Source organism: Schistocerca serialis, chromosome 5 (assembly GCF_023864345.2).
Source record: "Schistocerca serialis cubense isolate TAMUIC-IGC-003099 chromosome 5, iqSchSeri2.2, whole genome shotgun sequence".
NCBI lineage: Eukaryota > Metazoa > Arthropoda > Insecta > Orthoptera > Acrididae > Schistocerca > Schistocerca serialis.
In genome coordinates this window covers 460281862-460295760 of record NC_064642.1, presented here as the reverse complement: position 1 = coordinate 460295760, position 13899 = coordinate 460281862, and positions in this window count along the sequence as shown.

The following is a 13899-nucleotide window of genomic DNA, read 5'->3' as shown; positions in this document are numbered from 1 at the left end:
TGGCAGACGTTACAAGAGAGGCGTTGTGCACCACGGAGAGATTTACTATTGAAATTTCGAGAGAGCGTTTTCCGGGAAGAGTCGGAAACATAATACTTTCCGACACACACGTCTCGTGTAATGGTCATGAGGAGAAAATTCGAGAAATTAGAGCAATTACAGAGGCTTACCGACAGTCATTCTTCTCACGCGCTTTTCGTGAGTGCAACGGGATTGGTAGGATCAGTTAGTGGTATAAGAAGTACCTTCTGCCGCACACCATTAGGTGGCTTGTACAGTATTATGTAGATGTAGATGGATTTAGTAGCCTCCCTAAACCACTAGAAAATTGCTTACAAGGTCGAAACTGTCCAGTCGATATGTATTATTAAATTCTGGTGTTTGACAAAGCGTTTACAGATTCGCTGGAATCATATCCAAAATGAGTTTTCACTCTGCAGCGGAGCGTGTGCTGATATGTTTGGAAGGTAGGAGACGTGGTACTGGCAGAATTGAGGCTGTGAGACCGGTCGTGAGTCGTCCTTGGGTAGCTCAGTCAGTCAGGACTTAGTTTCTGCATTATTGTCAACTATTTTTGAATGTTTTCGGATTGCGTATAAGTTTTCTGTATCCCGCCGGCACGATAGCTCAGCGTGTTCGGCCATATAGTAACTGTCCTCTGTAATAAAGAACTGAGTGAACGGATCAACGATTGAATTGAACAGGTTACATGGGACGTCCGCCTCGAACAAATGCAATGAACATTAACGAACAACATGAGATAAAAAGAAAGGTCGATAGAGCACTCGCTCGCGAAAGACAAAGGTCCCGAGTCTCGGTCCGGCACACAATTTTAATCTGCCAGGAAGTTTCGCTGGAATCATTTTATTTTCAACTTCACTAAATTCATAGCAACTACTGAAGGATCAGGTAGAAAAATAAAGGACTTAAGATGTGACAGAAGCAAATTGGACGAAAGAAACATTGTAAACAAAAGAGAATACGAGCTTTGGATATGTGGTGCTGCAGAAGAATGCTGAAGATCAAATGGGTAGATCGGGTAGCCAATGAACAAACATCGAGGAATCTGGATGAAAAGTGGTTTATGCCGCAACTTCACTACAAGAAGGGAGAGATTGACAGAATACATCCAGATCATCAAGAAACAATTAATTTGGCAGTGGAGGGGTGTATGGGGGACAAAGATTGTAGAGCTGGAACAAAGGATGAATGGAGTAAGAAGGTCCAAATGACTATGGGCTGCAGTTGTTATGCAAGGTTGATGACCGTCGTACAGGATAACTAGCATGGAGAACCACATCAAACCAGTTTTCGGACTACATACAACATCAACAACAACGACAACAACAACAACAGCAACAACAAACTGCAATAGGAACAGTAGAGCAGTAGAAATCCCATAGAAACTCCTTACGGTAAGAATGGGCAGCTCACAAGTATTGCGGTAAAACATCCAAGAATACTTAATCCTGGACAGGAAGAAACAGTAAAAGGGTAAAAATTGTTGTTAGATGCAAATATTAGAAAATGTACAACATATATCAAAGATGTTCGATACAAAAGAGATGTAGAGACGAAAAGAGTTGCTCAAGATAAAGTGTAGCACCAAAGCAGTCGAAATAGTGATGACAAAAACAACAATAATATAAAATAATAGCACTCCTGAACATAAACTACTAATACAACCAATTTTCCTTCTCACTCGGCGTCCATCTTCAATTGAATACCCTTTGACAAGAGAGACGCAATACTACACTCCTGGAAATGGAAAAAAGAACACATTGACACCGGTGTGTCAGACCCACCATACTTGCTCCGGACACTGCGAGAGGGCTGTACAAGCAATGATCACACGCACGGCACAGCGGACACACCAGGAACCGCGGTGTTGGCCGTCGAATGGCGCTAGCTGCGCAGCATTTGTGCACCGCCGCCGTCAGTGTCAGCCAGTTTGCCGTGGCATACGGAGCTCCATCGCAGTCTTTAACACTGGTAGCATGCCGCGACAGCGTGGACGTGAACCGTATGTGCAGTTGACGGCCGGCCGAAGTGGCCGTGCGGTTAAAGGCGCTGCAGTCTGGAACCGCAGGACCGCTACGGTCGCAGGTTCGAATCCTGCCTCGGGCATGGATGTTTGTGATGTCCTTAGGTTAGTTAGGTTTAACTAGTTCTAAGTTCTAGGGGACTAATGACCTCAGCAGTTGAGTCCCATAGTGCTCAGAGCCATTTGAACCATTTTTTTGCAGTTGACGGACTTTGAGCGAGGGCGTATAGTGGGCATGCGGGAGGCCGGGTGGACGTACCGCCGAATTGCTCAACACGTGGGGCGTGAGGTCTCCACAGTACATCGATGTTGTCGCCAGTGGTCGGCGGAAGGTGCACGTGCCCGTCGACCTGGGACCGGACCGCAGCGACGCACGGATGCACGCCAAGACCGTAGGATCCTACGCAGTGCCGTAGGGGACCGCACCGCCACTTCCCAGCAAATTAGGGACACTGTTGCTCCTGGGGTATCGGCGAGGACCATTCGCAACCGTCTCCATGAAGCTGGGCTACGGTCCCGCACACCGTTAGGCCGTCTTCCGCTCACGCCCCAACATCGTGCAGCCCGCCTCCAGTGGTGTCGCGACAGGCGTGAATGGAGGGACGAATGGAGACGTGTCGTCTTCAGCGATGAGAGTCGCTTCTGCCTTGGTGCCAATGATGGTCGTATGCGTGTTTGGCGCCGTGCAGGTGAGCGCCACAATCAGGACTGCATACGACCGAGGCACACAGGGCCAACACCCGGCGTCATGGTGTGGGGAGCGATCTCCTACACTGGCCGTACACCACTGGTGATCGTCGAGGGGACACTGAATAGTGCACGGTACATCCAAACCGTCATCGAACCCATCGTTCTACCATTCCTAGACCGGCAAGGGAACTTGCTGTTCCAACAGGACAATGCACGTCCGCATGTATCCCGTGCCACCCAACGTGCTCTAGAAGGTGTGAGTCAACTACCCTGGCCAGCAAGATCTCCGGATCTGTCTCCAATTGAGCATGTTTGGGACTGGATGAAGCGTCGTCTCACGCGGTCTGCACGTCCAGCACGAACGCTGGTCCAACTGAGGCGCCAGGTGGAAATGGCATGGCAAGCCGTTCCACAGGACTACATCCAGCATCTCTACGATCGTCTCCATGGGAGAATAGCAGCCTGCATTGCTGCGAAAGGTGGATATACACTGTACTAGTGCCGACATTGTGCATGCTCTGTTGCCTGTGTCTATGTGCCTGTGGTTCTGTCAGTGTGATCATGTGATGTATCTGACCCCAGGAATGTGTCAATAAAGTTTCCCCTTCCTGGGACAATGAATTCACGGTGTTCTTATTTCAATTTCCAGGAGTGTATATGAACATCATCGGAAGAGAGTATATTTCATCACACAAGTTATGAACAGTGGTGAATAAAAAAAGAAGAAGCTATTATTATTGTCCGATAACAAGATACCATGTGGCTGATGTCATAACACGAGACAGATATATGTTTCCCATTCACTCCTAAGCTATTAAATGCCGCAAATGTTTCGCACTCACCTATCACAGACAACCATTTAATTTATTTTCTTTCTTGGCAAAGAGAAATGGGTTCAGTTTCTAGGAACAATTAGTAGTGAATATCGTAATTACGCTACGTAGATTTATTAGGTCTGGTGTTATGATTAGTGCTCTTTTATTCTAATTAAAGAAATTACGAAATTAAAGGATTCATCTTTCACAGTCGAAGTAGTTACTGGTATTCGCCACCTCAATTTCTTCCAAGAGTAGTTGCCTGTTTTCGCTAGGGCAGCGAGTAGGCCTTTTGTTCGAATCAGTGTCATTTTAAAACCTGTCCTGAGGAAATGAATACGACTATGCTACTGGATAGTATCATTATAATAAACACTTGCCATAACAATTTGTTGGTTGGAATAAATAATCCTTGTCCAAGCAACAGCGTATCAAATATTGTTGTTCTAGGGCAGGATTGCCATACTGGACTGATTGGAAAGAAGTTTTCCATGCCGAGGAAATCGATTCTGATGACCTTGCTGCCGACAGGATGTTTTGTAATTAATCGTAAGAAGAATGAAGGAGTATATTCAATAATGGCAAAAGTACTATCGAAATTGCCGTTTATGTGACGTCACTGGTTACTACGTGTACTGTTCAAACTTACGAACAAGCAGCAGACAGGTGAGGGTCCTCATGTCGATACGACACTTGAGACAGAAAGGTGAGGAGCACAGTTTATATGGCTGGCACGACAGGCGTAGCTGACTGAACGGTTGAGCGACTGCACGACAAAGATAATAGCGCCACCTCAGAAAATGTTGTTGGTGAAAACACGTATCTTTTTGTTAGTGCCCCCTTTGTTTTTACTGTTGCCACGAAGTGAAGTTATCATGTACTTCTGAAACTTGCTTATATGGAATTTGTTTTGAATTTTTCTTAGTTATGGTCACTATGTTTAAGCTAACGCTTGATGCTAAGTTCTAATTTAACTTCAACTCGGTGAGTTGGGTCACACATTGTCATCAGTGGTTAAGATATAGACTCTATCTTCCGGAGGGGTAAGCCTGAGCTCACCATCCGTCCATATTGGTTTTGATTTTCGGTCGTTTACCTAAAGCACTCTGGATGAATGACAGGATCATCCAGTCGCTAATGTTTTGTGTCCTACCACAATCAAACAAAGCGATGAATTACAAACGCGCGCACGCACGTGTGTGTGTGTGGACAATGTAGTAATTATTCTTGGACGGGGTGTTTACTGTAAGTAAGCTGTTTAGGTTTTTATGTTGGTAACGCAACGTAGCGCTCTGTATGAAAATCACTGACTGTGCTGTGTGCAGTCTGTGGCTGGTTGGCATTGATGAAATATTCGCTTGTGTAGTGTTGGGCAGTTGGATGTGAACAGCGCGTAACGTTGCGCAGTTGGAGGTGAGTTGCCAGCAGTGGTGGATGTGGAGAGAGATGCCAGAGTTTTGAGAGGTTAGTATAAGCGGACGATCTGGACTTGTATCCGACAGAAAAAAAGAACAAACAATGTGTTTACCTTAATAATGTTCAAAAGTCGTATTTTTACAAATTTCTTTTCTCTGACGGACGCACGTCTAGATCCTCCGCTCATAGTAACCTCTCAAAACCCTGGCATCCATCTCCAGTCCAGCCATTCGAATTACGTTTTCTGTGGTTTCCCTAAATTTCTTAAAGTAAATGCCCGAATTCTTCTTTCAAGAGAGTATTTCCATTTCCTTCTGTACCCATCACCAACTCCGAGTTAATGTTCCAACCCTAGTGCCGTTGAATGTCGGCGGTGCGACCCCCCCCCCCCCCCCCCCCCCTCCCGTGGGTAGTAGAGGCAGTGATTAAAACCCAAATGTAACAAAATGGATTTGTTTTAAGTGTGACACGTAGCACACGCTTCTGTTTTGATGTAAACTGCCGATCAGTGTTCCGCAATGTATTACATTTACCAACAATTCAATTGTTAAATTCGTAGAAACTTTAGTCCTATACGATGCATATTTGTTTGGGGTGGAAAATTTGCTAACGTGTTCTGTTTTCCTATAGTGTTAATTATTTTCCTGTAAACTACGTGGAAAGTCCAATACTAATTTATTACAACGCTATAGCCAGTACATAGCCAGCCATCAGAATTACTGACGGCCGTGGGAGAGCCAGTCCTGACAAAACTCTACCACCTGGTGAGCAAAATGTATGAGACAGGCGAAATACCCTCAGACTTCAAGAAGAATATAATAATTCCACTCACAAAGAAAGCAGGTGTTGACAGATGTGAAAACTGCCGAACTATCAGTTTAATAAGTCACAGCTGCTAAATACTAACAGGAATTATGTACAGACGAATGGAAAAACTGGTAGAAGCCGACCTCGGGGAAGATCAGTTTGGATTCCGTAGAAATGATGGAACCCGTGAGGCAATACTGACCTTACGACTTATCTTAGAAGGAAGATTAAGGAAAGGCAAACCTACGTTTCTAGCATTTGTAGACTTAGAGAAAGCTTTTGACAATGTTGACTGGAATACTCTCTTTCAAATTCTGAAGGTGGCAGGGGTAAAATACAGGGAGCGAAAGGCTATTTAGAATTTGTACAGAAACCAGATGGCAGTTATAAGAGTCGAGGGGCATGAAAGGGAAGCAGTGGTTGGGAAGGGAGTGAGACAGGGTTGTAGCCTCTCCCCGATGTTATTCAATCTGTATATTGAGCAAGCAGTAAAGGAAACAAAAGAAAAATTCGGAGTAGGTATTAAAACCCATGGAGAAGAAATAAAAACTTTGAAGTTCGCCGATGACATTGTAATTCTATCAGACAGCAAAGGACGTGGAAGAGCAGTTGAACGGAATGGACAATGGCTTGAAAGGATGATATAAGATGAACATCAACAAAAGCAAAACGAGGATAATGGAATGTAGTCGAATTAAGTCGGGTGATGCTGAGGGAATTAGATTAGGGAATGAGACACTTAAAGTAGGAGTTTTGCTATTTGGGAAGCAAAATAACTGATGATGGTCGAAGTAGAGAGGATATAAAATGTAGACTGGCAATGGCAAGGAAAGCGTTTCTGAAGAAGAGAAATTTGTTAGCATCGAGTATAGATTTAAGTGTCAGGAAGTTGGTTCTGAAAGCATTTGTATGGAGTGTAGCCATCCATGTATGGAAGTGAAACATGGACAATAAATAGTTTGGACAAGAAGAGAATGGAAGCTTTTTAAATGTGGTGCTACAGAAGAATGTTGAAGATTAGGGGGTAGATCACGTAACTAATAAGGAGGTATTGAATAGGATTGGGGAGAAGAGAAGTTTGTGGCACAACTTGACTAGAAGAAGGGATCGGTAGGTAGGACATGTCCTTAGGCATCAAGGGATCACAAATTTAGCATTGGAGGGTAGTGTGGAGGGTAAAAATCGTAGAGGGAGACCAAGAGATGAATGCACTAAGCAGATTCAGAAGGATGTAGGTTGCAGTAGGTACTGGGAGATGAAGGAACTTGCACAGGCTAGATTAGCATGGAGAGCTGCATCAAACCAGTCTCAGTACTGAAGACCACAACAACAACAACAGCCAGTACATTCTCCGACACTTTCCGTTATCTGCCTGACAGTTCTTTAATTCTTACATGGTTTTATAGAAAAATCTTGGTTCAAATATCTTGGATTTCTAAAGAAATATTACAAGTTTTCCAGATTAAAATGTACTCCTGTACTTTGCGTGGAAGCTACATAGCAAAGGTAAATGCATGATTATTCAAACAGAGGGATGTGGCGCAGTGGTTAGCACACTGGGCTCGCATTCGGGAGGACGACTGTTGAAACCCGTCCCGATTTCGGTTTTCCGAGATTTCACTAAATCGCCACGGGCAAATGCCGGGATGGTTCCTTTGAAAGGGCATTGCTGGGCTTCCTTCCCTAATCTGATGGGGCCGATAACCTCGCCGTTTGGTCGCCATCTCCCAAACTAACCAACCTATGATTAAACAAAATAAGTCAGCTTCAGCCTCTTTCTTTAAAACTGGGTTCGTTACTGCTTTTATAAACAAAGAAATCAGTGATAGGGTGGCGTGGTCTGTAAAAAATAAATAAATTGAGTATGATTTACTTCGGTTCTTGTAATTACTATGGAAAAGATGTTCTGCAGAACAGGTTTTAAACGTGCTACACAGTCCAGAACTCGTATATGTGACCTAAAACTCCACATAGTATGCGTTTTGACACAACTGCGCCGTCCGCCGTATTTCGCCAGTCGTACAACGATACCTGCTTGGGAAAGACACGTTTTGTAATACTTCGTAATAAGACTCGGTTTTTGAAGTGTTATCTATCGTTCTGGAAGTATCAGCATCCTTTTCATGATTGTTTTGGCTCTATTTTTTATTGTTCGGGTGTCAGCGTGCGCTTGTGCGTGTGCGTTGTGTTTATGGAGCTGTAATAGGAAATTTCGCTTAGTAGTTAAATTTTTGTGTAGTTAGTAGTTTATTTTCTCGTTGTGAAGGCGCCCTACAAAGTCAGCGAGACGTAGAGGCCAAGACAACTTCCCATGTAGTGGAGTGGTATTGACCAGCCGTCATAAGAACTGAGTTGTGTTCTTCTTTCTCAGTACTGCAGTTGTTTAAAAACTATCGCTTTCAGGTTATGGACTGAAGCGCCAAAGAAACTGGTATAGGCATCCGTATTCAAATGCGTAGATATGTAAACAGGCAGAATACGGTACTGCGTTCGCCAACATCTATATAAGACAACAAGGGTCTGACACAGTTGTTACTGCTACTACAATGGAAGGTTACGAAGATATAAGTCAGTTTGAATATGGTGTTATAGCCGGCGCACGAGCGATGGGACACAACGTTTCCGAGGTAGCGATGAAGTGGGGATTTTCCCGTAAGATCATTTCACGATTGAACCTTGAATATCAGGAATCCGGTAGAACATCAAACCTCCAACATCACTGCGGTCAGGAAAAGATCTTGCAAGAATGGGACCAACGAAGACTCGAGAGAATCGTTCAGCGTGACAGAAGTGCAACGTTTACACAAGTTGCTGCAGATTTCAACGCTGGGCCATCAACAACTGTCAGCGTGCTAACCATTCAACGAAGCATCATCGATATGAGCTTTGGGAGCCGAAGGCCCAAACGTGCATCCTATATGACTGCACGACACAAGGCCTCGCCTGGGCCGTCAGCACCGACATTGGACTGTTGACGACTGGAAACATGTTGCCTGGTCGGACGAGTCTCGCTTCAAATTGTATCGAGCGGATGGACGTGTATGGGTATGGAGACAACCTCATGAATCCATGGACACGGCCTGTCAGCAGGGGACTGTTAAAAGTGGTGGAGGCTCTGTAAAGGTGTGGGGCGTATGCAGTTGGAGTGACATGAGAACCCCTGATTCGTCTAGTTACGACTCTGACAGGTGAAACGCACATAAGCATCCTGTCTGACACCAGCATCCATTCATGTCCATTGTGCATTCAGACGGATGGGAAAATGCGGCACCCCACACGTCAAGAATTTCTACAGAGTGGTTCCAGGAACAGTCTTCTGATATTAAACACTTCCGCTGCCCACCAGACTCCCTAGTCATGAACATTATTGATCATATCTGGGACGGCTTGCAACGTGCTGTTCGGAAGAGGTCAACACTCCAACGTACTCTTACGGATTTGTGGACAGTCCTGCAGGACTCATGATGTCAATTCCCTCCAGCACTGCTTCTGATATTGGTAGTATGTCTATGTACTAGATATTATTCAAGACTTATCATATCACAAAAACTTGGAAACGGTATTATCACAATCGTGCTGTATGCGGAGTTTCCAACGTTCTCTACTGTAAACAGCAGAGGGAGTGCAGGCGTGGATTAGGCAAGAATGTGGAGGTAAACCGGTCGTGTTCTTCTCTGTAAGGAACCACCAAACCAATGTGGTAGAAATTCCATAGCATGCTGCAATACTACAAAACATAACTGACATGCGTAGCGAAGCCAGTCTCATTAGCAACTTCTCAGCATTTCTAAGTGTTCTGGCAACAAAATGCAGTCTTTGGCGCACTCCTCCGCGTGACCTAGATACTAACAACAATAACGATATTTCGACCGTTTCTGTGTATCTATAGACAGAACAAGAAATACAGAAAACGCTGCATAATTATTACTAAATTAGGCAAGGGAAGTTGCTATACAGTGCGCTATTGATGAGAGGATACGCTCTTAATGGAACGGAAGACAACTGTGGCGATGGTTTAATGAAACCTTGGATGCGTCCTAGCGGCTTTAACCTGAGGTTCAAGGACCAGAACCGGCGCCGCTGCCGAGGACTTGGACAATGGTGCGGGCACAGCGCGACCACATAAAAAACCTGTGGTAATCATTAACTATGGAACCAGAGGCTATCAGTGTAATTTGTTTTGAAAATGACACTACACCTCCACAGTTCCATTGTTATTTAGCGAGAGTGTATTTAATTTTAAAAAGACGGATGTACACGATGCGATGATTTATAGTGCATCAAAAGGTTTTGGAACGTTTCTATACATATGCATGCAATATACAGCTGTCAAACAAGATATCCCGCTTTGATTTGTTTTTAATTGTACACTTAGCTCGATGCTGGTGATTTCTTCCGTAATTTACAGCTTGACTGCTACGTACATGTCCGAACAGACCCAGAAACTTTCCTAAATGTTTTAAATAAATAGATAATGCAATATGCGAGCTATATCACTTGGATTTTTTAAAAAATTTCCTACCGTTTTACAGTGGTCTACGTCTACTGTAATGTCGTAGGGACGGACTCATACCTTATGTATCCGATGTCTTGGCTACCCTTATAAATTGCGAAAATTATTCGAATGGGGTAATAAACATCAGTGATGAGAATCCTACATAAACAAGCACAGCATGCCCCGGTTGGGTGATAATTTACACTGATAATGATAATAAACTGGGTAATGAATTGGAGGCTAAATAACAACCAAATAACAGCTCAAATAACCTGGAGAGGTGGTTTAGGGGAAAGGGGGTGAAAAGGGGTCATAAATTTCAACCTAAATAAACACCCTTACCAGCCAACAGGACAACAGCCCACTATTTATATGTAAGGCAATTAGCTTAGTAGGAGAGGGAGACAATGGAGGGAGAAAGATGGGGTGGGGGAGGAAGGCCATAAACCATCCTGGACCCTCATGGCGCAGACGTAGATGGTGTGAAAACTGACCTCGTAGCTTTTTTGTCCTTTTACTGCCCTTTGCAATCACCAGTGCAAGAGTGTCGATTTTTAAGTTTCCAAATAAAATATATTCCCCAGACGACTGTAAGGGGTATTCCAAGGGTTTTGGTACATGTGCCTTTCTCAAATGGCTTGAATGGCCATTCAAATGGCTTAGCACATGCCATAATCGAAAATCGTATCACAGTACGTCAAGATCTTTATTCTTTGTCTCCATAATGGTTGTTTCTACAACGTTACGACTGAGGACATGTGCGGTATCCGATGATCTTGTGCATAGCCACGAACTTTGACGATGTCAAATATTTTGGTGTATGGAGTTTCTATTTTAGATTAAGGTGAGTTGTATAATAATACTCTATCTTTAATAAATACTATTATAAAACTATTTAATCCCATCTTCTGGTGGCAAAGCCTCTGAAATAGTAAAATGGTGCATTGAAAATTTTTATTTGCTTAATAATTAATTTGCGTGCCGCCATCTACCATCAGATTCCCATCAGACCGACGGCATTGTTTAGAAGCTAGTGACCGATCTCTAAATTAAGCAGTTTGCGTAATTACGTTGCTGGGATACTGATAGAAAAAATCGGTAAAAGAGATCTCAGGAACACTGAAATAAAAGTTTGATAAAGTAAATGCCAATTGAACACTATTAACGTTCGGCTGTGGCCATCAAACAATTCGTCGACAACTCTCCTTCGCTGCAGCCTGAAAAGTTCTAAAATGGAACTTAATAAATTGAGATGTGACATTAATGGAAGAGGAAAGTAGATTTCTTGATTCAAACGCGGCTGTTATCATTAAATTACCGTAATTATTCAACCAAAAGTTACGGATACGAGAGTGACACATTTTATGAGGCGGTAATCGATAACAAGCGAGAGAGAGAGAGAGGAGTGCAGCTCCTGCTTTTATACAGTCAAAACAAATTACGGCGACTGCCTTCAACTTGCTTTACAGAGCGTCTTTTATCAAGTTTCGATATACAAAGATATCTCTGGAACATCGTTTGTATGAAAAATATAAAAATACATTTTTATATCAAATTATGAACTTTGCTCTTTCATTCACAGATTTATTTACACAGAGATAATTTATTCCAGTATTAATTAAACTTTTGGGGCATATCTTATTAATAATTCAAAAAGCAACGTTTCAGTTGGGTAATAGGTTCAATATCTGAACATGACGACACCCAGCTGTTACTGCCCTTTTCTGTTTTGGAAATAACTTTCAAGAACAAGAAGACAGGCACCATTTGCTTTCTGGAATGCGTGGATGTGAGGCAAATAAAACAGGCCGTTTTGTTATTTTCAGCACATAGAAAATAAGTAGGCAATCTTATAGTTATTGACGAGTAACTTTCATCTGAATATATTATTAAAATCTGTAATTCATAGTATCAGTGAATGGATGTGCTTTCTAAGTACTCTGGTGCGCAAAACTAAAGAACGAAAGGAACTTTCACTTGATGTATCATCGTCTGGTACCATAGCTTGATGAAACTTGGAACATTTATAGAAACAACTGCTTCGGGTATAGTCCAGAAGGTAAGTGAAAGAAATACGTAAAGGGACGAAGGGAAATGACACTTTTCTTCAAAGACAAAAATTACGCTTGCGAACACCCCCCCCCCCCCCCCCCCCACACACACACACACACTTTATTAAAGAGTGGGAAATGATGCTAGTTATTTGTCTATTAGATCTCGTCCCCACTGAACTATGCTAATTAAACTATGCGCAAAGTAGTTAATGAACAATAATTTTCGGCCCAGCAAAGGAGCAATGGGTGGGGGTAATTACATAGTTTCCTTAATTAAGCACGGGAATGACTAGCTATAAAATGAGGCCTTTAGTAGCTGTGTGGTATAAGTGACAAATTTTTAATCTTGAAAGTAAGTACAGATATCAGTAGTTAAAGCAGGCACAAATCTGTGTAGTCAATAGATACAAGTAACAAGCAGTCTGGTTCTGACATCTAGTGGCTGAAAAAATAACTGCTAAGACAATCTCGCAAGTTCTTTGGAAGTCAAAGGATACAAGTGCACTTGTATCTCTTCACTACCAAGTGTTGTACAGAGCTCTTCGTTTGCCTGGCCGAGTCTCTAATAGAAGCTGTTTAATTGAAAATTATTATATTGGCTCCTTGTGATTTTTTTTATTATTTTATTTCCTACACAATTCCTTAATGTTAAAAATTTTTAAACTGTAAAAATGAGTGGACATCTATGTAAAATGTTTGACACAGAAGAAAGAGAACAAAACCCCAATTTAACATTTGTTAACTATTGGAACCTAGGAAGCTGGAACCTCCAAACGTCATTAATTAACTCTTCAGTTTCAGTAAAAGACCTAGTGCAGCCAAGAAAAGGTACCATGCATGCGAAGAATGTTAAGTTGCACTTACAATGTGAAACGTTTCACGAGTATGTAAACAGCTTTTTTTGGTAGCTTTGGATATAAGTAACAAACGTGTTACCGATGTCTTGCGTAAGAAATATCTCTCCGAAGTTCCTCCAAAAGACTGTAGAGGACATAAAAAACAAGGAAACAGGATTCCCGATGAACAAATTCAGATTGTTTAAGACCATATGAATTCATTTCAAACATATAACAGTCATTATGTTTTAACGGAATTTTATCAGTATTTAGGTCCTAGGCTAAATACAACCGAAATGTATGAGCTCAATAATTCTGTGCAGAAAATAATTTACCACCTGTTAAAGAGAGTTACTACAGTTATATTTTCAATATGAGCTTCAGTCTAGGCTTCCGTACACATAGTAATGATATTTGTGTGATGTGTGACAGCTTGCAGGATGTGATAGTTCTTGGAGACCCGAAAAATTTCATACGCTAACTCTTGAAAAGGAATTACATTTGCATAAGGCACAGGTACCTAGAGAAGCCAAAGGCAGGGCACAAGAATGTTCAAAATATGACAGTTCGCAAACTGTAATGTGTTTTGACCTAAAGAAGACAATCCCTGCATCTCTGCTTTCTTGGAGCAGAGCGTGTTATGCAAAACAGCTGGGGACCTACAATTTTTGTATATGCGATTTAGCCTCTGAAGTTGCGACAACGTACATTTGGCATTTGAGTCAAGCTGCCCGTGGGTACC